Below are 26,229 nucleotides of genomic sequence, written 5' to 3'. Positions count from 1 at the left end.
ACACTACTGGCCATTAAAATTGCTACACCACGAAGATGACGTGCTACAGACGCGAAATTTAACCGACAGGAAGAAGATGCTGTGATACGGAAATATTAGCTTTTCAGAGCATTCACACAAGGTTGGCGCCGGTAGCGACACCTACCCCGTGCCGACATGAGGAAAGTGTCCAACCGATTTCTCATACACGAACAGCGGTTGACCGGCGTTGCCTGGTGAAACGTTATTGTGATGCCTCGTGTAAGGAAGAGAAATGCGTACCACCACGTTTCCGACTTTGATAAAGGTCGGATTGTAGCCTATCGCGATTGCGGTTTATCGCATCGCGGCATTGCATCTCGCGTTGGTCGAGATCCAATGACTGTTAGCAGAATATGGAATCGATGGGTTTAGGAGGGTAATACGGAACGCTGTGCTGGATCCCAACGGCGTCGTATCACTAGCAGTCGAGAGGACAGGCATCTTATCCGCATGGCTGTAACGGATCGTGCAGCCACGTCTCGATCCCTGAGTCAACAGATGGGGACGTTTGCAAGACAACAAGCATTTGCACCAACAGTTCGACGACGTTTGCAGCAGCATGGACTATCCGCTCGGCGACCATGGCTGCAGTTACCCTTGACGCTGCATCACAGACAGGAGCGCCTGCGACGGTGTACTCAACGACGAACTTGGGTGCACCAATTTGAAAACGCCATTTTCTCGGATGAATCCGGGTTCTGTTTACAGCATCGTGATGGTCGCATCCGTATTTGGTGGCATTGCGGTGAACGCACATTGGAAGCGTGTAGTCGTCACCGCCATACTGGCGTATCACCCGGCGTGATGGTATGGGGTGCCATTGGTTACACGTCTCGGTCACCTCTTTTTCGCATTGACGGCACTTTGAACAGTGGACGTTACATTTCAGATGTGTTACGACCCGTGGCTCTACCCTTCATTCGATCCCTGCGAAACCCTACATTTTAGCAGGATAATGCACGACCGCATGTTGCAGGTCCTGTACGGGCCTTTCTGGATACAGAAAATGTTCGACTGCTGCCCTGGGCAGCACATTCTCCAGATTTCTCACCATCTGAAAACGTCTGGTCAATGGTGGCCGCGCATCTGGCTCGTCACAACAAGCCAGTCACTGCTCTTGATGAACCAAGGCGTATCAAGGCCAGAGGTGGTTGTTCTGGGTACTGATTTCTCAGGATCTATGCACCCACATTGTGTGAAAATGTTATCATATGACAGTTCTAGTATAGTATATTTGTCCAATGAATACCCGTTTATCATCTGCATTTCTTCTTGGTGTAGCAATTTTAATGACCAGTAGTGTAGTACAAAACAGTTCTAAATTGGATGATGTAATGAGCAAAAGATTTAATACGTATCTTATTTCGTGTCAGTACTTATGGCTCCAACTACTTCTCATCTAAGGGATGATGTAAAGTTCCATGTCTTTCATGTGCAAAGGAAAACAATGAAATTTGTGCATCAGTATTCTGCACATAACTAAAGAGGGTTTTCTTTAGAGCATACACAGACTTCACACTTATCACTGTCCTCAATCAACAAAATCCTAGAACATACCGAATGCATTTTCATTGTAAACAGTTACCGAAGTAAAAAACTCGCTTGGCAAACATTCTGTCCACGGCACGAAGACTCACTTACAACTCCACGTTCAAACAAAGATTGTATTCCTCGACCCCGAGACAAAGACTAACTACTTTTGGGGCACTTGAAAAACGATATATTACAGAATCAAGTTCTAGAATGCTCTAGAACCGGCAATTGGTCAAATTAACATTTGCACATAGTTTTCTGCAAACACGAGTGAACAGTTACGAAGAAAACACGCCTCTTGAGATCAGTAAATTTTATAAGAATAAAAGTAATTGTATATTATTGTATATAATTGTGAAACTCAGTTTTATAAACATTATCGTGTATTTCACATCTCCAAAATAATTTTTCATAAAAGTACAGTCATATGAACGATTAGGAAATGAGACACTTAAAGTAGTAAAGGAGTTTTGCTATTTGGAAGCAAAATAACTGATGATGGTAGAAGTAGAGAGGATGTAAAATGTAGACTGGCAATGGCACGGAAAGCATTTCTGAAGAAGAGAAATTTGTTAACATTGAGTATAGATTTAAGTGTCAGGAAGTCGTTTCTGAAAGTAATTGTATGGAGTGTAGCATTGAATGGAAGTGAAACATGGACGATAAATAGTTTGGACAAGAAGAGAATAGAAGCTTTCGAAATGTGGTGCTACAGAAGAATGCTGAGGATTAGATGAGTAGATCACATAACTAATGAGGAGGTACTGAATAGAATTGGGGAGAAGAAGAGTTTGTGGCACAACTTGACTAGAAGAAGGGATCGGTTGATAGGACAGGTTCTGAGGCATTAAGGGATCACCAATTTAGTATTGGAGGGCAGCGTGGAGGGTAAAAATAGTAGACGAAGACCAAGAGATGAATACACTAAACAGATTCAGAAGGATGTTGGTTGCAGTAGGTACTGGGAGATGAAGAAGCTTGCACAGGATAAAGTAGCATGGAGAGCTGCATAAAACCAGTCTCAGGACTGAAGACCACAACAACAACATGAAAGACAATATAAAATTTTAATCTTTCATATGACTGTACTTTTATAAATGAGTTTTCTTACGGAAAACTAGAACAATTCTTGATTTAATAGGTAATCAAATGTGCAGTCCTACAGAAGAATGCTGGAAGATTATATGGATAGGCTGCGTAATTAATGAGGAGGTACTGAACAGAACTGAGGAGACAAGAAATACGTGGTAAATTTGACTAAAAGAAGGGATCAATTTCTAGGATACATTCTGAGACAGCAAGTTATCACCAATTTAGTATTGGAGAGAAGTGTGGATGGTAAAAATCGTAGGCGAAGACTAAGAGATGAATACATATAAACAGGCCGAGCGAGGTGGCGCAGTGGTTAGCATTCTGGATTCCCATTCGGGAGGACGGTGTTTCAAACCCGCGTCTGGTCATCCCGATTTATGTTTTCCGTGATTTCGCTAAATCGCTTCAGGAAAATGCTGGAATGGTTTCTTTGAAAGGGCACGGCCGAATTCCTTCCGCATAATTCCCTAATCCGTTGGGGCCGATGGCCGCGCAGTTAGGTGTCCTCTGCCAACTAAACCAACCAACCAACCAACCATGTAAACAGATCCAGGAAACAGGCTGCAACATTTATTCGGAGATTAAGAGGCTGCACACAATAGAGCTGCTTCAAACCAGTCTTCTGACTGAAAACAACAACAACAACCACAACAACAACCTGTAAAGTGCGTGATATACACAATTTATGGTCATATAAAACGAATAGAACTTATGTGTTAACTACATTCTGTTAAAAAAAAAAAAGTAATGTTGCAAACTGTTATAGAAAACTTGGAAAAGTATGAAAATTAAATAAATGGTTCCATAGACTACACCGATTCCACAGGCTTGTTTCTTGTACTTGAGATTTGCAAATTCAAGAAAAACATAGCTCAAAATAACGGAATCGCAAATTTCGTCAAACAGTAGCGTGATCCACTATTGATCAAAGATACCCGTAATTCTGATTCCAAGGCGCATAACGCTAAATAACAGAACCGCTGACAGATAACATTTCTAACAATTCACATTTTAAATAAGATATATTCGTAGTTTTACTTCTTTTATGCTCGCTGACGCAAGCCAACACCGACTCAAAGGAAGGCCTCGGCCCTTGTTGGTGACGTCACGTCAACTAGGCACGGCGAACGCCACGTCTGTTGCAGGCAGAAACGCCTCGGCGTGCTTATCACTATGAATCTCTTATTATTGGACAAAATGTTTGGTTTTGTTTTGGATTCTGCAGTTTTATATAGATGAAAGATTTTCTTACTATCGTAGAGCTACAAATGAAGATCATAGTTCTGTATTACTTAATCCTGTCCAAACAAACGTAGATCAATATGAGAAAATGCTTTGCAAGCTTCGGAAATTTTACATTCAAGTAACTATATTTACTTGATCCACTTTGCTATCGAAACTTACCCCAACACCCTTACAATTAACTCGTTTCTTTTATTTATTTATTTTAGTTTGACATTGTGACTGGAAATGTGAACTAATTTACATGTGTAAATGTCCAACTGTTGCCACTCATTAGATTACAGTCGTTTTCAACGAAAGGAATTCTAAACAGAAAACAAATTAGCTTCATACATCGAAAATACTGCTGAGGTTAAACTTTTTTAAACATGCGCATTAGAAAAGATAAATACTCCCCTCCTACAACTGAAAGGAGAAACCTTACAAGATAAAAAAAATTATTTGATAAAACAAGTATCTCTCTTCTGTCCCCGACGCCCGCATCTCGTGGTCGTGCGGTAGCGTTCTCGCTTCCCGCGCCCGGGTTATCGGGTTCGATTCCCGGCGGGGTCAGGGATTTTCTCTGCCTCGTGATGGCTGGGCGTTGTGTGTTGTCCTTAGGTTGGTTAGGTTTAAGTAGTTCTAAGTTCTTGGGGACTGATGACCATAGATGTTAAGTCCCATGGTGCTCAGAGCCATTTGAACCATCTGTTCAAAAATGGTTCAAATGGCTCTGAGCACTATGGGACTTAACTACTGTGGTCATCAGTCCCCTAGAACTACTTAAACCTAACTAACCTAAGGACATCACACACATCCATGCCCGAGGCAGGATTCGAACCTACGACCGTAGCAGTCGCGCGATTCGAGACTGCACGCATAGAACCGCTAGACCACCGCGGCTGGCCAACCATCTTTCCCCCACCCCCTGCCACCAATATGTTCACAGTTTCTTGTAAAAGCAACCCAGTACAAACGTAACTTCCTCAGATTTACAAATAAGGTAAAGAAAAAAAAGTACGAATTCTGTTGCTGCTGGACCATGAAGTTGTTTTTGTATGTCAGTCCTTAAAACAGGTGGAAATTTAAGTTCAGGAATACACTATTTGTTAAGAAGTGTAATGAATTGCACAATTAAGTGATTTCAGAAATCTCTCAGAACAATGTGTGTTGGTCAACTACCGCCAATAGTTTCACATTTTCCTGGATCAGGGAGTTTCCGTGGCCCTCACAATAGCCGTTACGACAGTGTATTAATTTTCGCCTGGACAGGGGTTTAAACTCGGGACCTTTCGGTTGACGGTCTAGCGCTCTGTCGACTCAGCTATCCTGTCCCTCTGCCAAGCATCGCGGTACAGCTGCAATGTGTGCGAGTGATTTGCGTGTCGTAATTACTGGCTTCGGCCTCCAATGGCGACTTCACCGAAGGGAGACACCACCATTATGAGTATGCCTGCAACAGACCTGGCGTTCGCCGTGCCTAGCTGACGTGACGTCACCAACAAGCGCAGAGGCCTTGCTTTGAGTCGGTGTTGCGCAAACGTGAGGCATGATTTCGAAAAGAAATTCACCAACAGCTTATCTCACAAGTTCATGCACGTTTATTATTTCGCCTTCGAAACTCCGACAGAATGACTCTCCATGTACACTCTTACCTCACTGGTTTTAGCTGTTTGGTAATGTGGACGGTTCGTGACGTAAGATCGCGTGTAGTCGTAGCGCATAGCGTAAGCTCGCCATCTTTTCGTGTTGCAGTTGTGCTGGCGCGTAGTGTCGTGGTGCTCGTGAGGACAGCTCGCCAGCAACTCCAGGCGGCGAAAGCCGCCGGCGCTGCCGATTGCTGAGGAAAACCGCCGAAGCACCCGCCACCGGAACTCTACCGACAACTTTCGTGACCACGGCCTCCGGTCCGTGTTTTCCGGCGGACAGCTGACGGGCCACACGTAATGCTGCAGCGAGAGTTGTGTTATTGGTCCACACTATTGATTCCTGAAGCTGTGCGGTGGCCTTTCGATGCAATTAGCAACAAGCGAGCCTCTGATGGGAGTCCAGAATACGGCATTCTTCATTGGGAATTGTGGATGTTCAGTTTCCGGATCAAATAAATCTGTACCCACGTATCTTTCAATGAGCAGGATTCACAGGACGTAAATTTTTCTATTTGTCTTCGACTGTTAGTTTTATTTCCAGCCATACAGACTGCCATTTCGACCGCAGGATCATTTTCGACCTGAAAACTTTAATTCCCAAAACATTCCAGAAATTATAAAAGTTATAATGATCTTCTTGCACGTATCATTTATATCCACGTGCCACGAAACGTTTATACATGCCCGAGGTTGAAATTCTTCTGACTAGTGCTTGCTGAGAAAATTTTGCACTTACAAATGACAGTCGAGGGCGAAAAAGGCTTGGTAAAAAAAAAAAGGTCGAATTTTCTTACAGAATAATACAATGTAATCACTTGGTTAGACTTGAGGCTGGCATAAAATTATTTGGGAAAATGAACACGGGCCTAAGGTTGTTTATAAAAGGGATATAGTTTCGACCCTGGATAGGAGAAAATATTGAACGGATCACGAAATTTTGTACGGTTTCCATTACAGCCACATTCGACATCCTCAGAGGCCTGGAATGATAGGAATTTTGTTTAGAGGAAGTGGTAAAGAGTTTATTCTATGTCATACTGTCTCTAATGACTTCCTTCCTTTGTGCTCTGTATAGCAAGCAATTAGGAGGAAAAAATTACTTTCATGCAAATGAAATTTGTGACTATTTTAAAAATGGTTGCACCTGTATTTCACTTTCAGTGAACTGCCCTTCTCTAAGCATGGTGTCAAGAAAAAGACATGTTGTTAGTTGCATCGAAATGTTTTGTGTAGTACGAAAAAGCGATATGCCCGAAAACTTGTCTTTTCGTTTACTGAATACTTAACTAATATCATTTCGGAAGTCTGCTCAATCGCCTCACTACAAATCAAACAGTTTCTCTGGCTGATATCTTAAGACGTTTCCTGTAAACACTGCAGAAATCAATGTGTGTGGCGAAAATGAACTGCTGTTTTATTCAGACTTCTGTGGCATTTTTACTCTCTGCTGTTCCTTCTAAGAAATAATCATATGACTAGACGTGTCCTACGTCATACTTAGAAAGAAAAGTCAAAGATCAGTTTGTAACATTCAGTGTTCGATTTGTAAAGCAAATCTCGTAGAGACTGTACGAAGTTTACATTTTTAGATGCTGTATATGTTAATAGAGACGTACTAAGACTGTATTTACTGTGTGCTGTCAGTTTCATTTTTATGAACTAATTTTTAATATTATTCTGCTGACATTGTTTGTATGGAGCATAACCTAACGTTTAAATCAAAAGAAGAGCGGCGAACAGTTCAAACGCAAAAACAATACATGTTTCTGAAACGTGGTACTACACGAGGACACTAAAGACTAGATGCGAAGATCCAGCAATCAAGGAAAAGGTAAGGAATATAGCTGTGAGTCTTACGGCACAACCTGAAAGGTAGGTGTGCGTTCAAACCCCCCCCCCCCCCCCCCCCCCCCCCACACACACACGCACAATATATGCACACTTTCAAAAATTCAACGAAACGGAAGAAACGGGGCCAGCGTACACTATGTGATAAAGAGTATCCGGACATCCCCAAAAGTCACTGCGTCGTGCTCCCACCTACTGCCAGGTACTCCACATCAGCGACCTCAGTAGTCATTTGACATCGCGAGAGGGCAGAATTCGGCACTCCGCGGAACTTACGGACTTCGAAAGTGGTCAGGTGATTAGGTCTCACTTGTGTCATACGTCTTCACGCGAGATTTCTACACTCACAAACATCCCTAGGTCCACTGTTTCCGATGTGATAGTGAAGTGGAAACGTGAAGGAACACGTACAGAACAAAAGTGTACTGGCCGACCTTGTCGGTTGACTGACAGTGACCGTCGACAGTTGAAGAGGGTCGTAATGTGTAAGAGTCAGACATATACCCAGACCATCACACAGGAATTCCAAACTGCATCAGGATCCAATGAAAGTACTACGATAGTTAGGCTGCAGGTGACATTTCACGGTCGAGCGGCTGCTCATAAGACACACATCACGCCCGTAAATGCCAAACGATGCCTCGCTTTATGTAAGGAGCGTAAATAATGGACGATCGAACAGTGGAAAAACATTGTGTGGAGTGACGAATCACGAATCACGGTTCACAATGTGGCGATCCGATGGAAGTGTGCGGGTATGGCGAATGCCCGGTGAGCGCCATCTGCCAGCGAATGTAGTGCCAACAGTAAAATTCGGAGATGGTGGTATTATGATGTGGTCGTGTTTCTCGTGTAGGAGGCTTCGACCCCTTGTTGTTTCGCTTGGGACTATCACAACACAGGCCTACATTGATGTTTTCAAAATGGCTCTGAGCGCTATGGGACTTAACTTCTAAGGCCATCAGTCCCCTAGAACTTAGAACTACTAAAACCTAACTAACCTAAGGACATCACATACATTCATGCCCGAGGCAGGTTCGAACATGCGACCGTAATGGTCGCGCGGTTCCAGACTGTAGCGCCTAGAACCGCTCGGCCACCCCGGCCGGCCATTGATGTTATAAGCACCTTCTTGCTCCCCACTGTTGAACAGCAATTCGGGGATGGCGATGCATCTTTCAGCACGATCGAACACCTGTTCATAATGCACGGCCTGTGGCGGAGTGGTTACACGACAGTAACATCTCTGTAATGGACTGGCCTGCACAGAGTCCTGACCTGAATCCTACAGAACACCTTTGGGGTGTTTTGGAACGCTGTCGTCATTGACAGGCCTCACCGACCGACATTGATAGCTCTCCTCAGTGCAGCACTCCGTGAAGAATGGGCTGCCATTCCCCAAGAAACCTTCCAGCATCTGATAGAATGCATGTCTGCGAGAGTGGAAACTGTCATCAAGGCTAAGGGTGGGCCAACACCATATTGCATTCCAGCATTATCGATGGAGGGCGCCACGAACTTGTAGGTCATTTTCAGAAGGTGTCGGGATACGTTTGATCACATAATGTATCTTATACTTGTACACGGTCCTGCCAAATTAATGCGAACACCGCATATGGTCGACGCCAACGTGCAATAAAAACTAACAGTGGAGGGCACACGGAAAACTGTACAGTCATCATCGTAAGGCCGAAACGGATCAATTTATCTGCCATCCATGACATGATCATTGGCTTTACGACCGAAAGTACATGCATTTCAGAAACGACTAAGTCTGTACACTATTCGCTTGTCGCCGTCGTTAAGGTACACCGTGCATGGCAAAATAGCGCTTTCCAAGACCGTCGCCTAGTCAACAGTGGTGAACCGTGGGTCGCAGATGACACGGGTGAACGAAGGTTGCCGAGATGTTTACAAGCGAATAGAAGTGCAACTGTTGCGCAATTGACGACCAAAATGAACCAAGGGGCTACTAACAGTATCTCCTGAACAACCATTCAGCGAAAGTTGCTGCGAATGGGCCTCTGCAACAAGCACCTGGTTCATACACCACTGGCCATTAAAATTGCAACACCAAGAAGTAATGCACATGATAAATGGGTATTCATTGGACAAATGTATTATACTAGAACTGACATGTGATTACGTTTTCGTGCAATTTGGGTGCATAGATCCTGAGAAATCAGTACCCAGAACAACCACCTCTGGCCGTAATAACGGCCTTGATACGCCTGGGCATTGAGTCAAACAGACCTTTCATGGCGTGTACAGGTACAGCTGCCCATTCAGCTTCAACACGATACCACAGTTCATCAAGAGTAGTGACTGGTGTATTGTGACGAGCCAGTTGCTCGGCCACCATTTACCAGACGTTTTCAGTAGGTGAGAGATCTGGAGAATGTGCTGGCCAGGGTAGCAGTCGAACATTTTCTGTATGCAGAAAGGCCCGTACAGGACCTGCAACATGCGGTCGTGCATTATCCTACTGAAATGTACGGTTTCGCAGGGATCGAATGAAGGGTATAGCCACGGGTCGTAACACATCTGAAATGTAACGTCCACTGTTCAGAGTGCCGTCAATGCGAACAAGAGGTGACCGAGACGTATAACCAGTGGCATCCCATACCATCACGCTGCGTGATAAGCCAGTATGGCGATGAATACACGCTTCCAATGTGCGTGCACAGCGATGTCACCAAACACGGATGCGACCATCATGATGCTGTAAACAGAACCTGTATTCGTCGGAAAAAATGACGTTGTGCCATCCATGCATCCAGGTTCGTCGTTGAGTACACCATCGCAGGCGCTCCTGTCTGTGATGCAGCGTCAAGGGTAACCGCAGCCATGGTCTCTGAGCTGATAGTCCATGCTGCTGCAAACGTCGTCGAACTGTTCGCGCAGATGGTTGTTGTCTTGCAAACGTCCCCATCTGTTGACTCAGGGATCGAGACGTGGCTGCACGATCCGTTACAGCCACGCGGATAATATGCCTGTCATCTCGACTGCTAGTGATACGAGGCCGTTGGGATCCAGCACGGCGTTCCGTATTACCCTCCTGAACCCACCGATTCCATATTCTGCTAACAGCCATTGGATCTCGACCAACGCGAGAAGCAATGTCGCGATACGAAAAACCGCAATCGCGATAGGCTAGAATCCGACCTTTATTGAAGTCGGAAACATGATGGTACGCATTTGTCCTCCTTACCAGAGGCATCACAACAACGTTTCACCAGGCAACGCCGGTCAACTGCTATTTGTGGATGAGAAATCGGTGGGAAACTTTCCTCATGTCAGCACGTTGTAGGTGTCGTCACCGTCGCCAGCCTTGTGTGAATGCTATGAAACGCTAATCATTTGCATATCACAGCATCTTCTTCCTGTCGGTTAAATTTCGCGTTTGTAGCACGTCATCTTCGTGGTGTCGCAATTTTAATGGCCAGTAGTGTATATCCACGCTGCCTGCCGTTTATCGGCGACGACAACTGGAATCATTTTGTAAGTCGTTTTGATCATCTGATGACTTTAAATGTCGGTAATTGACAGAATCATTGCAAACAATCTAAGACGGCTACTGAGATTGTCTCCTATGCCGTTAATATATATCAGGAACAATAGAGGGCCTATGACACTTCCTTGGGGAACGCCGGATATTACTTCTGTTTTACTCGATGACTTTCTGTCTATTACTACGAACTGTGACTTTCTGACAGTAAATCACGAATCCAACCGCACAACTGAGTCGATACACTGTCTGTTTGGTTAGAAGACTCTTGTGAGGAACGGTGTCGAAAGCCTTCTGGTAATCTAAAAATATGGAATCAATTTGACATCCCCTGTCGATAGCACTTATTACTTCATGAGCATAAACTAGTTGTGTTTCACAAGAACGATATTTTCTGAAACCATGCTGACTATGTGTCAATAAATCGTTTTCTTCGAGGTACTTCATCATAATGTTCGAATCCAGTATATGTTCCAAAACCCTACTGCAAATCGACGTTAGTGATATAGGCCTGTAATTCAGCGGATTATTCCCACTTCACTTTTTGGGTATTGGTGTGACTTGAGGAATTTATGTACGATCTTTCTGTGAGCTAGTGGTTGTATATAGCTGCTAAATATGGTGCTATTTTATCAGCATACTCTGAGAGGAACCTGACTGGTATACAATCTGGACCCGAGGCCTTGTCTTTATTAAGTCTTTTAAGCTGCTTTGTTACACCGAGGATATCTGCTTCTTTGTTTCTCATCTTGGCAGTTGTTCTTTATTGGAATTCTGGAACATTTACTTCGTCTTATTTGGTGAAGGAGTTTCGGGAAACCGCGTTTAATAACTCTGCTTTAGTGGCACTGTCATCAGTGACTTCACCGTTGTTATCGCGCAGTGAAGGTATTGATTGCGTCTTTTGCCACTGGTGTGCTTTATGTATGACCACAATCTCTTTGGGTTTCCTGCCAGATTTCGAGACAGAATTTTGTTGTGGAAATTATTAAAAGCATCACGCACTGAAGTGTTACCACACTCCTTTGGACATTAACCTCCCCTGACTTAACCTCAATCGAAAATCTATGGGACCACCTTGACCGGGCTGTTCCTGCCATGGATCCTCCTCCAGCCGAAACACTGGAGTCGATATGGCTCCATAAGCCTCCCAGTACCTTCCAGAATGTCACTGATTCTCTTCCTGCGCGTCTACGGTGCAAAAGGTGATTGTTCAGGTTTTTTGCAGGTGCTCACAGTAATGTGACTGGAGAGGGTGCATTGCGCAGAGTTACTGTTTCGTAAAGGCACTGGACTACATGGAATATGCGTTAGCTTTCTGCTTATAGCGTCTAGCTCTGCAAGGAAGATGTCTCTTCAGTCCTGCTGAAACATGTACGTTTGATATAAATGAAGCTTCAAATATTGTCAAAATTACGTAACTGACTGTAATTTGAAATACGAGGACAATCCACAAAGTACATTACGTTTTGGAATTAAAAATAAATAAAGTATTGGAATTTTTTTTATTATGTACAGATGAAAGCCACACTTAAATACTACTTTTTTCCATAGTTGCCATTTAAATTAAGGCACTTATCGTAGCGATGGTCGAGTTTGAAATTCCTTCGTCGTAAAATTCGGCCGCCTGCGCCTGCAACCACGCGGTCACCTCCTCTTGAAGCTGTGCGTCGTCATCAAAACGCTGCATACCCAACCACTTCTTCATTGCTGGGAATAAGTGGAAGTCGCTCTGTGCCAGGTCGGGACTGTACGGCGTATGAGGAAACAACTCCCACTTAAAAGATTCAAGAACTTCACGAGTGGCATCTGCCCTGTGGGCCCGGACGTTGTCGTGAATCAGCAAGATCTTTGAGCGCAACTTTCCCCTGCGCATGTTTTATATTGCTCTTCTGAGGTTGTGCAGAGTTTGGCAATACCTTTGAGAGTTCATTGGAGTGCCTCTTTCCAGGAAATCCACAAAAATCACACCTTTTCTGTCCCAAAAGACAGTCGCCATCACCTTCCTTGCCTACATTGTCTGCATGCATTTCTTGGGTTTGTGGGGGAATTTGTGTGGCCGCACTGCATTGATTGCAACTTTGTCTCGCAGTTTACATGGTTAACCCATGGTTCGTCACCAGTAACGATGCGATCGAGTAATGAGTCGCACAGCTTCAAGAAGAGGTAACCACGTGGTTGAAGGCGCAGGCGGCCGAATTTTTTTCCAATACTTTATTTATTTTTAATTCCAAAACGTAATGTACTTTGTGGATAGCCCTCGTACAACTGTTAGAATAGGCATGGCAAGTGGCTCAAATGGTTCTGAGCACTATGGGACTTACCTGCTGAGGTAATCAGTCCCCTAGAACTTAGAACTACTTAAACCTAACTAAACTAAAGACATCACACACATCCACGCCCGAGTCAGGATTCGAACCTGCAACCGTAGCGGTAGGTTTGGTGCCGACAGGGCATACACGCCCTCGTTTCGCGCTGGAGAAAGGCACAGAATGGCATGGAGATAAAATAAAGTGTGCAGATAAAACTCCATTCTTTGTTGTGTGTAATTCTCATTATGTTCGATAAAGAATCTTTGAAGAAAAAAATTCGGTGCATTGCTTACTGGGCAACCTTCGAAGCTTCTGCCATGCTATCAGATAAAAAGTTCAACGTGGAAGTGAACGGCTCTGGTGCAGCGTGTTTTTGTACCGACGTTCGCGGAATACACATGAGAGGGGCCCCTCTGCCACTTGTGGCCCTCAAAATGGTCCAGCCTCCTCCTCCTCTCTTCTTCCCCCTCCCCCCCCCTCCTCCTCCTCCGCTTCATTCTGGTAGCATCACGCGGCCAGCGCTGCTATCACAGCACTCGGGGTCACAACAGTCGCCTTGTGACCCGCTCCGCGAACACATCATCGGACTCTGCTTCACCACGACGCGCACTTCGCCGAGGTAAGCTGTGTAGAAAATGGGAGAGCCAGCGCCAAATGTGGAAATACCTTCAGAGCCTGACGGTGTACTTCCGGATATTCAACCGAGCTGCTGATTCCGCTCTACACACGATATTCCGACGACAGACCCAAGTCTCGTCCTCACGTGCTTCTAGTTTTGTTGTTCACGGTAAATGATCACAGCCAAAACAGTTGCAGGATAAAGATTTATTAAAATTCTTGACCACGGTTTGGGCATATATAAATATCCCTTCATCAGAAGTAAAATACTAAAATTACATCCTGCAATGGATGTAATGCAATAAGTTCGCACCGACCCTCTGTCCATAATCACGTTGTATAAATGGAGATGATGTTTTAACTACTGACGACGCCTTTGGCACAGTTGTTTTATTAATCTCCATTGCAGGATGTAATTTTAGGTATTTTACTTCTGATGAACGTATATTTATATATACCGATGCATATACTTGGATGCATATTCCCACAGGATGGCAACATAGTGAAAGAACTGGAAGCGAGGTGTAGCAAAGCTAATGCAGTGAGCGCTCAGCTACGATCTACTCTCTTCTGCAAGAAGGAAGTCAGTACCAAGACTAAGTTATCTGTGCACCGTTCAATCTTTCGGCCAACTTTGTTGTATGGGAGCGAAAGCTGGGTGGATTCAGGTTACCTTATCAACAAGGTTGAGGTTATGGATATGAAAGTAGCTAGGATGATTGCAGGTACTAGTAGATGGGAACAATGGCAGGAGGGTGTCCACAATGAGGAAATCAAAGAAAAACTGGGAATGAACTTTATAGGTGTAACAGTCAGGGCGAACAGGCTTAGATGGTGGGGTCATTTTACACGCATGGAAGAAGCAGGGTTACCCAAGAGACTCATGGGCTCAGCAGTAGAGGGTAGGAGGAGTCGGGGCAGACCAAGGAGAAGGTACCTGGATTCGGTTAAGAATGATTTTGAAGTAATAGGCACCAATGTTAGCACTGAATAGGGGATCATGGAGGAATTTTATAAGGGGGCTATGCTCCAGACTGAACGCTGAAAGGCATAATCAGTCTCAAATGATGATGATGACGATGACCGAAACCGCGGTCAAGAAATTTAATAAATCTTTCTCCTGCAACTGTTTTGGATGTCATAATTTACCGTGAAGAATTTCAACAGTTGTTGTTTGAGCCATGTTTAAAATCAGGAAGTTTTTTCGTTACGTGTGCTCGCTGCCTGGAATGCAAGCCCACTGAACTGTTGGTGGTCTCAAGCCGCTATTTATAGCCGAGTTCGACTCCCGACACCCACTACGCCCTTTGATTGTTTGTTTTTCAGAGCCCGCAATGACATTCCGTGATACGTTAATTTTTTCAGCACTGGTGGATGTGATGGTCAGCGAGAAGTTAATAAATTGAGTTCCGAACGCCAAGCCTTGCTTAAGTTAAAGCCTCCGTCCAGTTATAACAGGTCATCATCATTATCATCCACATGATCATAAACTAAAGGTTATGCGTTGCCGATTTAGCCACGTCCCTCTCTATACAATTTCTATGCCGATCTTATCGACAATATTCTTAAATTAATTTTAGTTCCTTTTTCTTTACATACTCCTCAATCAAAGTCTTTGCGTATAATCAAAAATAGTTCGGTAAAAGAAGTGTTCACTTTATTTAATGTCATCATCAGGTATCGGTATAGCTGCACGTTAACCCCGGACGTTTCTTTCTTTCGTCTCTTAGGTGAGCGTATCGGAACCACTGATATCCTCAGTAAACAAAGTATATACACTTTCGTTAACTGCCTCCTGCGGAGGATGTTGGCTGTATCCGGAGTTGTATCTCCGAAGCAGTTACACTTGGGGCGTTACCATGAGGAATACTCAGTGAACTGCTATGAAGAAAAAAAACAATCTGCCATGCGTCTGTGAGTGCGTCTCATGTCGCAGTTAACAGCTGTGTCTCTGTCACCACTGGAAGTCAACAAAAAACTCAGGCACACTTGCACACTCCGGCGACACTGCACCTACCACTCCACCTCATGGAAATGTTTTAGTTTCCTTAAACCACACCTGTTTTCCAGTTAATATACGCTAACCAACTTTCTTAGCTGTGCGTTTCTCCACCTCTGCAACGCAATACACCAGCACCTCTCCGCGGCATGAACGCAACAAATCATTCGTAGGCTCCCGGAGGTATGTGACGCCAGATGTCCAAGCACACGGCACGAAATTTCCGAAAAATTTCGGGACGGTGTTCTATGGGCGCGGAGCTGTGCCCGAAAGCGTCCCAGGCGTTTTACACCAGGTCCACAGCAGACGAATCTGGTAGCCCAAGACATAACGTGAGAGCGAGGTTACACGTGGTACCCCTTTCTGCCGAGTGTTGTTCGTGAGTGAATGCACAAAGTAACTTTCATTTTCCAAATTATAGCCCTGTTACACGTGTAACCTCCCTCTTACTAATCGGTCTATCCTGCTTGCGATATAAAATATGACCGTGGATCGCGTGTATGCCTAAGGGATTTTTTCTAATTGTATAAGGCTATCTTTCCTGAAGAAGTGACACCGATAAGTAGGAGGAAAGTGTACAAACGACTCTTCTGATGGAAAGTCTACTAAAAATAAAAGTAATTAAACGGAACAGGGCTATAATTTGGAAAATGAAACTTATTTTGTGCATTCACTCACGAACAACACTGGACAGAAAGGGGTACCACTGATGATGAATCCAAAGTTACACTAATGAACGAAAAGGAAATAATTAACGGTCGCCAGTCGACTAGGGCAATTTACATGCAAAATCCTGTACAAGATGGTGTATTATTAAACACTGACGTGGCACCTAAAGATTGCCACTTTTTTTTTAAAAAAAAAATTTAACACTTGTTTTAAGTGAGTATGTAATGATAAAGTTATAAAAGCGTCAATAATGAATTAATGTCTTACGATTGGTAACTTGACAGCAATTGCACCTACAATAATTTTATCGTACCATATCCGAGCACAAACATTCAGTTTTACTACTACTCTAAGAATCATTATCGGCTTGTATGATTTAAAATGGGTCTGAGCACTATGGACTTCACTTCTGAGGTAATCAGTCCCCTAGGAGTTAGAACTACTTAAACCTAACTAACCTAGGAACATCACACACATCCATGCCCGAGGCAGGATTCGAACCTGCGACCGTAGCGGTCGCGCGGTTCCAGTATGTAGCACCTAGAACCGCTCGGCCACTACGGCCGGCTCGGCTTGAATGTATCGTGACTGAAAGTTGATGTGTGTTCTTTAAATCTTACTGAAATTTTTTACGGGTGTCACATAAATTACAGCTTAATGTATATTACGAACAGTGTTTAGCAGCGTATTCGATGTCATTCAATATCACAGCTGTGTAGTTTCTATACATGGTTGTAGAGATTCACTGCTTATTTCGGAATACCAGTTACATGGAAAGTTCTCAAGAGGGGTACCAGTCTGTGGAATCGGTTGGGTAAGCAAAATAAGAGAGGCGATAGTAGCGGAGGCAGAAGTTGTGTTTTCCATTCAGTGAAGAGATAAGTGGAGCGGTCTTTTTTCGTGCCGGTATTGCATAATGGCACAACAAGCGGACCGCGTCGGTCAGGGAGTACAGAGTCACGTGTTCAGCGTCAAGCAACTTCCGTACGGCGCCGAATAGCTCATATATAAACATGTGATTGTGAAGGATTTAATAAACATTTTTATGAATATATAGACACTAGTTCAACTACCAGAGATTAATGCGTAAAGCATTTGCTGAACAAAAGAAGCTTAACGCTCTTCGTTTATTAGTTTCAGAATAAGTTACCTTTCGCTGTTATCCTGTCCTAATGTTAAGACGTGTTGTGCCATATCTTACGATAAAAATTGGGTTAAATAATGAAACTGATTTTGAAGCACAGCAATTTCGTCTTTTGTGATACCATGGGTCCTAGATCCTGAAATTCTGGAAATTATAACTATTATGCTAATTTTATGCAGAGAATTTAGATGGAGGCGACGATCTTCACGGCGACGCTGCTCAACAATAGAGTTGCGTGAATGTGTTCATCTTTTTCCTTTCATGACCGCTACCGTCAATTTAAATATATTTGTCGTGACATACCGAACCTGCAGTCCCTATTTTCATTTAGTTTCGAAGTCCACGCATTTACGTTGTAAGATGAATAAATGCATATAACTGTAATTCTTTTTGTCCAGGCCACGGGGGATGATTGCACTCAAAATGTACGTGCCACTATCCCGTTCGTATGTTCGCATACATTTGAGTGTGTACAAGTGTAACTATATTTAAGACTCATTTCCTACACAACATTAACGCTTTTTTTTATTTTTGACCACTCATTCGCGAATGTACGTGCCCTATTATTGTCAGTCGGCCGTATTCTTTAATAACATTATTTGTAATATTCAGTGGCTTAGTTTCTACAACTGATCTTTGCCTGTGTCGCAACAGCGCAGCACGCGAAATATTTATTACGCGACATCCACAACTTTTCTTTCGAAATTTTGACGACCGACTGAATAAAGATTTTTCTAACAAAAACAACAGCAAAACACAATAATATAAGAGGACGCGTTACTTGATCCATATGGTTTTTTATTTACAGATGGCACAAGACGCATCAACCAGTGCAAAGATTTACCGAATTCCCCCTGCGAGGACTGCCTTTTCATTTTCACAGAAACGGGGAAAACGGATTTCTTTTTGTACCAATCGGTTTACTGCTAATCTGAATATTCTCGTTTTAAAATTTATACACATTTGGACGCCTTCAAACCAAAACGGGAATTATTTATTCCGCTCTGCTGGTGCTTCGAAAATATGGTGCTGCAGGGATTCAACAGCTTCTTTAGGTTCTAACGATCCTACCGCAACAAAGGTCAGAATTTAATAACAACTGTGGTGTTGCTCACGCTGCTAAATACTGCATTTTCATATATTATGTGGCATGTGTCATTAGAGCACAGTTAATAAAGTCATTTCATGTAATAATCAAAAAAACTAGGCACTCATCTTTTTGTGTTTCCCACGCTGGTCTCGTCGTAAAATCATGGCTCAATCGTTGAAAATCTAGGTGGTTATGATTCCAAGCTCGGATGCAAAGAGGCCTAGATTTTATTTTGCTATATTCAAAAGCTATGTAGATGCGCTTCACAAACCATCCTTGAAGATTACAATTTTGCTGGACAATGGTAATGTAAAATAAATAAATAAATAAATAAATCTGCACTCTGAAATTAAGTTACACTTCCTTTTAATTGCTTTTATTGCAATATCACGTGACACACAAACATCACTTCACAATACAAAACATAGCTGAAAACATCTTCTTCACATTTTATAAGCCAACTACAATATGCATCTTTCCAACATAACGCCCAACACTTGACCTTCTCAAGGTCCGACTCTCTAACAAGTTAACAATCAACTAATAATCGCTTACGCGCCCAAAAATCAGAGTTACAAGTACGTCAAAGATCATAGTGACAAAAGAAAGGATACACATAAGAATAATATCATTGCAATATAAACATATCGATGTATCACAAATGAAATCAAATCTGAATGTTGTCTCAGAAATATGTTAACTACTTCACAGAAACACAATAGAATATTACTGGTATCGAGAGGTTCAGCTGAGGTGCCGTAATGGTTACGTAATTCAAGTACCATTACAAGGTGTATACTGTAAACGGTTCAATGCAGAGCCATTTGTATCTCTCTTGAAGCCATCCATTCTACGCCTATGACCGCGCCTTCAGTGAAGACAGGGGAGATGCCCTTCAGCACTGGAAGCCAAATGCTCAAGGATAAATTTTTCATTCAAGGCATGGTATTCATGGATGGTCTCAATCTGAAAGAAAAACCTCCATTCATTTATTTCTGACGGCTTTCAAGAGGAGAGAGGAAATTCCGCCCGTTTCTACCAGCTTCGGAAGTTGGTATCCAGTTTTACATAGTATAAGATTTTTTCCAATATGGCTACATTTGCGTATGATCTTGGTCAACTCGGCTGTCAGATTCCAGTATATTATTTTAACAGATGCTTGTAAAGTATAAATGTAAACTGCAGATTTAATTTTCTCGTTGAATCTCAGTGGCCCATATACAGGGTGGTCCATTGATCGTGACTGGGCCAAATATCTCACGAAATAAGCGTCAAACGAAAAAACTACAAAGAACGAAACTTGTCTAGCTTGAAGGCGGAAACCAGATGGAGCTATGGTTTTCCCGCTAGATGGCGCTGCCATAGGTCAAGCGAATATCAACTGCGTTTTTTAAATAGGAACCCCCATTTTTATTACATATTCATGTAGTATGTAAAGAAATGTGAATGTTTTAGTTGGACCATTTTTTTCCCTTTGTAGTAGATGGCGCTGTAATAGTCACAAACATATGGCTCACAATTTTAGCCGAACAGTTGGTAACAAGTAGGTTTTTTAAATTGAAATACAGAACGTAGGTACGTTTGAACATTTCATTTCGGTTATTCTAATGTCATACATGTACTTTGGTCAACTTATCATTTCTGAGAACGCATGCTGTTACAGCGACATTACCTGTAAATACCACATTAATGCAATAAATAATCAAAATCATGGCCGTGAACCTCAATGCATTTGGGCGGCCGGAGTGGCAGAGCGGTTCTAGGCGCTACAGTCTTGAACCGCGCGACCGCTACGGTCGCAGGTTCGAATCCCGCCTCGGCCATGGATGTGTGTGATGTCCTTAGGTTAGTTAAGTTTAAGTAGTTCTAAGCTCTAGGGGACTGATGACCTCAGAAGTTAAGTCCCATTTTGCCAAGACCCATTTTTTGAACCTCAATGCATTTGGCAATACGTGTAACGACATTCCTCTCAACAGCGAGTAGGTCGCCTTCCGCATTGACAATGCTCTGACACACATGGTCAGGCGTTGTCGGTGGATCAGGATTGCAAATATGCCTCAACTTTCCCCACAGAAAGAAATCCGGGGACGTCAGTTCCGGTGAACGTGCGGGCCACGATATGGTGCTTAGACGACCAATCCACCTGTCATGAAATATGCTATTCAATACCGCTTAAACCACACACGAGCTATGTGCCGGACATCCATGATGTTGGAAGTACATCGCCATGAAAGATCTTGTAGTAACACCGGTGGAACATTACGCAGGAAATCAGCATACACTGCACCATTTAGATTGCTATTTATCGATAGCAGTTACCCTTCCTCCCATAATGCCGCACCATAGATTAACCCGCCAAGGTCGCTGATGTTCCACTTGTCGCAGCCATCGTGGATTTTCCGTTGTCCAGTAGTTCATGTTATGCCGGTTTACGTTACCGCTGTTGGTGAATGACTCTTCTTCGCTAAATGGAACGCGTGCAAAAAAATCTGTCATCGTCCCGTAATTTCTCTTGTGCACAGTGGCAGACGTTCAAAGTCGCCGCCATGTAATTCCTGGTGAATAGAAATATGGTACGGGTGTAATCGATGTTGATGCACCTCTTACCAGCTGAAATCGTGGGTCATCTGGCAAGGGCATGGTTTTCCAATCGTCTAGGATCCAACCGACTTGGTCACACAGAGAGGGGCTGCAGGCCATGTCGAGCTGTTGGCAAAGGCACCCAAGACTGTCGTCTGCTGCCTTAGGTCATAAAAACCAAATTTCTACGCACTGTCCTAACGGATACGATCGGCCAACGTCCCACATTGATTTCTACTGTTATTTCTTTGACTGCTGCTTGTCTGTTAGCACTGACAACACCATGCAAAGGCCGCTGCTCTCGGTCGTTAAGTGAAGACCGTCGAACACTGCGTTGTCCTTGGTGAGATATAATGCATGAAATCTGGCATTCTCGGTACATTATTGACGCTTACGATCTCGGAATATTGAATTCCCTAACGATTTCCTGAACAGAATGCCCCATGCGTCTGGCTGCAATGGCCATTCCGCTTCGGGCAGTCACAGTCATGTCGGAAACTTTCGCAGATGAATCACCTGACTACAAATGACTAATGCACTGACCATTTACACCTTGTGTACGCCATACTAACGCCATCTCTATACCTGCATATCGCTGTCCCATGACTTTTCTCATCTCAGTGTATTCTGTAATTCTGTACTGAGACCTACAACTTGCCCAATTTAGATCGTTCTTCTTTTCTGTGGCTCTCAGCACTATGGGACTTAACACCTGAGATTATCAGTCCACTAGAACTTAGTACTTAAACCTAACTAACCTAAGGACACCACACACATCCATGCCCGAGGCAGGATTCGAACCTGCGACCGTAGCGGTCGCGTGGTTCCAGACTGTAGCGCCTTGAACTGCTCGGCCACTTCGGCCGGCTTCTTTTCTGTTAATATTCATCTTGTGTTTTTGAAGTTCTACTACCTGGCTGTACCCCGTAGAATAGTAATGATTAGAATTTGATAAAACCTTGCTATCAGAATTGTTATAACCTGTGATGGCTACTGCAGCACTGAAGACGAAGCTTTAGGCAAAAAATTGTGCCTCGGACCACGGCCTAATGACCATATAACGAATAGTACCAAAAATGCACATACCGGACGCGAAAGCCTGCTTTATATGATTATTTACATAGATACGTATTCTAGAGCTGCAGTCATGAATTTTAGCTACTTAATTAGTATTTTCAGGCGATTTTTATTTTCGGCCCCCAGTTTCGGCGGCTCACCCGAGTCAAACAACAAAAAAACTTCAGTTTTCAAATGGCACTGCAGATCATAAATGTTTGTGTCGTTAAAGCTTCTGATAATGTCAACAGCATTGGAAGACGAAACGTTAGGGAGAGAACTATGCTCTGGACCACAGCCTAATGCCCGTAAAACACAAACAAGCGAAAATGAGATTAATGTTCTATCGCTCCAGTTGTGACCCAACTCCAAAGAATATTAATCCTTAGAAACTGGAGTTAACACCAGTTCCAGCAACGTAATATATAAAAATGAATGTTTCATTGCTCATGTTCTATGCGTTCCGACACTATTCGTTCCACTACGATGAAACTTTGGTGGGTTGCATAAGCACGCTCGAATACAGTGAGAACTAGGTACCACCCCATATGGTTGGGTGTTAAAAAGGGACGATATAGAAGCTTAACTCAAGAACGTCTGCAGCAGTTTCATTCAAATCTGATACATTGTGCCAACTACCTTGCCGCATTGGTAACCCCAGTTCCCCTCAAATCACCGAAGTTAAGCCTTGTCGGGCTTGGCTAGCATTTGGGGGGGGGGGGGGAGGGGGAGGGTCACCGTCTGGGTCTGCCGAGAGCTTTTGGCAAGCGGGGTGAACTCAACCCTTGTGAGGCCAATTGAGGAGCAACTTGACTGAGAAATAGCGGCATCGGTCAGGAAATCTAATGATGGCTGGGGGAGTGCTGTGTTGACCAGACGACCCTCGGTAACCGTCTAAACATTCAGGGTGGTGTCTGTCTGTTCTATATCGTGTCTCCCTACCACTTTCGCGCAACGACGCTGTGAGCGTGTTTTTTAGGGAATTGACTAGTTTGAACCTGGGACCTTTTGCTGGTAAGGAGACGCCAGACCACACATGACATGTAGAATTCAGAAGAGTTCAGTGAGACTAGCGATGATATAACCAAATACTTAATGATCTCAGCCTCAGCTCCACTGCACTCCCTGTAAAAGAATCTTAATACGAACTAAATTTAGTGGAAGGGGTTCAAGGCTTTCCTATTTTTAGTTAGCTGGTAAAATAACGTCGAAAAAGCAGTTAAGTTTACCATTGGAAATTTTATTCTACTCACAAAACATCGTTTATAAATTGCACTATTGATAAAAGGAAATGTTTTAATACAGGATGGTAAAAACCAACTGCGTTCAAGAAAAATGTGAACGAATATTCCCTGAATGGGTTTCCAAGTTCTACAATGGATCGAAGGATGACCTATGCCATATCACATCTATAATCTAGGTTTACATTAAGTTTCACAAAAGAGAAAACTATCAAAATGGTCTACAGTGACCCTCAATTATCTTTAATTACTTATCTAACTTGTCGTAAATTACAGTGGCTGATGTGGCTTCTCAATAATTATATAAGAGAGAAATCATCGCGTTTCAGATTTTTGCTTCAAGTGGCAAATGTGAACACCATGAGCTTTAATTGACGAGCGACACTAGTATTACGCAAAAAGGGGGTGTAACATATGAGACTTCTGCAGTTCTGAGTGAAGCATTATGCGCTCAAAAATGCGCATCGCGTGCGTTCATTACCTTGTCGGTGTTTAGGCAGCGTCAGGGCAGCGGAGGGCAGCACAGCTCCGCTCACCTCGCCATCTCGGAAGCAACTCCTCTCTAACTTCTCCTTACTACATTTACCGAAGTTGGTTTTAAAAAAAAAAAACTATCAGGCTGTGTTTTCATCTGGCCAATCAGGGTCTCAATGTTAACCTTACGCTCCGCCTACAAAAATTCTGTCTATCCAATGAGAAACATTATACTTTTCGTGGTGGGGCAATGTTTTTTAAAGTTTGCAATGTAACAGAGACGCGAAAAAGTCTCACGCTAAAACCTGCAGCTGGTGTGGTCCTTTTAGCGTTATCGTGAGATCTATACTGTCCTTGTGGAGGGCTCTATCTTTTAACATGGGCTGGGGGGTGGTCCTAATGTAACAGACACGCGAAACAGTCTCACGCTAAAACTTGCGGGTGGTAGTGGCCCTTTTTGTTGTTATAGTAAGATCTATACTGTTTTTCTGGAGGGCTCTAGCTTTTATCATGGGTCCGGGGGGGGGGGGGGGGGGGGGGGTGGTCCTTGACGTAACAGAGACGCGAAAATGTCTCACGCTAAAACTTGCGGGTGGTAGTCTTAGCGGTAGGCTGGCGACGTGGGTGTCCAGTCCGTCCCTTATCGTAGGGCCTTCTAGCTTAACACGGTTCTGATCTCGGCTTCTGTTCTCGTTTCTCCCCTCGGAACTGCGTCGGTCTCACGTTGGGAAGGTACGACATGCATTTAGGCATTCTTGTGTTAGTCTGTAGTATTCCATTTGCTCACTCGTTACTCGTATTACTTTGGTTAATTTAATGTCACGATGTATTCGGAGCTATGTGACATACTACTTTGCTTATCATGTCAGGGTTTTCATGAAAGGTGTTGGATTTGCCTGACACCTTACATCCGCATCCTGTGACGCTACAGGGCTGAGGTTAACGCGGCGGCCGGTCGGCAGTGTTAGCCTTCATGCCCTGTTAGGACAGTGTTCGTTCGTTTGTTTGCTACATACATGATCCACTGTTTTATATAAAAGTACTTTGGGAGCAAGATACCCTAATATAGATAGGGGGTCATGGCAGTGATAAGGAGTAGGAAGAGCGGTAACGACGTGTTGCTGTGTCTTTCCTGTAATTTGATGGAAGTAGGGGTACTTTAAAAGAACGAAGCGCATTCTGTCTCTTATTTGCGTTGTTAAGTGCATCATCCACATCGTGAGAATTAGCACTGAAGCGAGCCAATAATTTTGCCAGCGTGTTTACTGGCCAGAGATCACGCCAAACGGCTCGGTATCGACTCATGTTTAACGTCCTCTCTAGAAGCGCAGTATATAAAACAGCACACTACCAGGCAGTTGTCAAAGAAATCCTTTTTTTCTCGAACGATGATCAATTATAGGGAGAATTACAAATTTCTTCCGAGTTAAGATGAAAGGGCCGGGTGAAATTCACAATATATACGGATGAAATACGTGTACAGATAAATGTGAAATATGATGAAGCCTTCTCCTGTTATCGGTCGAGTCAAGGCATGGTTCTGCGGCAACGTTCCGGCTAGTTTCCTACTCGTCATTTTCAGGCGAAGTACCGGGTCCATATCCTCCCTCCCTCCCTCCCTCCCTCTCTCTCTCTCTCTCTCTCTCTCTCTCTCGCACTATTTCCGTTTCCTCATCTTTTGAGGGTTTATTTCGTTAGGGTTTTTGCCCTGTGGACATTTGTTACTAATGACTGACTGACGAGTGTTTTTAGTTTTATAGCTTGGCGTTTGGGTTTGTCTTTGCTGTTGGTGCGAAAATATGAAAGCGAAGAGAGAACACGAGGAAGGTGGAAACCCTGAAGATAACGCAGCTGTACTGTAAGAGGGCTGCTTCTATTTCGGCAGTGTGTAGCGCTTTTCATTGGATCTCTGAGTGGGCTTTCTTTGTAAGATACTCTGTGGCTGGTTGGACTCGTTGTTGGAAGTTAATCGCCAGTAGTGTTGGGCAGTTGGAAGTTAGTCGCCAGCAGTGATGGAAGTACTGTTGGGCAGTTGGAGGTTAACAGCCAGCAGTGATGCATGATAGATGTGAGAAGTTAGCACTGATGGGGGGTAGAGGTCTGAAGTGTTAGCGTAGGCTAACGACCTGTACACGTTTAGACTTGGAGAATGAATATTATTCATGATTACATAC

General features: G+C 43.6%; 2 protein-coding genes across 2 annotated transcripts in view; one reads left to right on the top strand and one right to left on the bottom strand.

Annotated features, from left to right (window-relative positions):
- LOC126292035 (amyloid-beta-like protein) overlaps positions 1–26,229 on the bottom strand; it is a 1,795,419-nt gene that overhangs the window by 742,983 nt on the left and 1,026,207 nt on the right. The window lies entirely within an intron of this gene.
- The window catches only part of LOC126292044 (uncharacterized), a 41,692-nt gene continuing 29,163 nt past the window's right edge, over positions 13,701–26,229 (top strand). Inside the window, exon 1 of the mRNA XM_049985844.1 lies at positions 13,701–13,803. The gene's annotated coding sequence lies outside the window, so the exon portion shown is untranslated. The remainder of the gene's footprint in view (positions 13,804–26,229) is intronic.

Source organism: Schistocerca gregaria, chromosome 9 (assembly GCF_023897955.1).
Source record: "Schistocerca gregaria isolate iqSchGreg1 chromosome 9, iqSchGreg1.2, whole genome shotgun sequence".
Taxonomy (NCBI): Eukaryota; Metazoa; Arthropoda; class Insecta; order Orthoptera; family Acrididae; genus Schistocerca; species Schistocerca gregaria.
The sequence above is the reverse complement of the archived record's forward strand: the minus strand, read 5'-3'. Positions and strand labels throughout refer to the sequence as shown.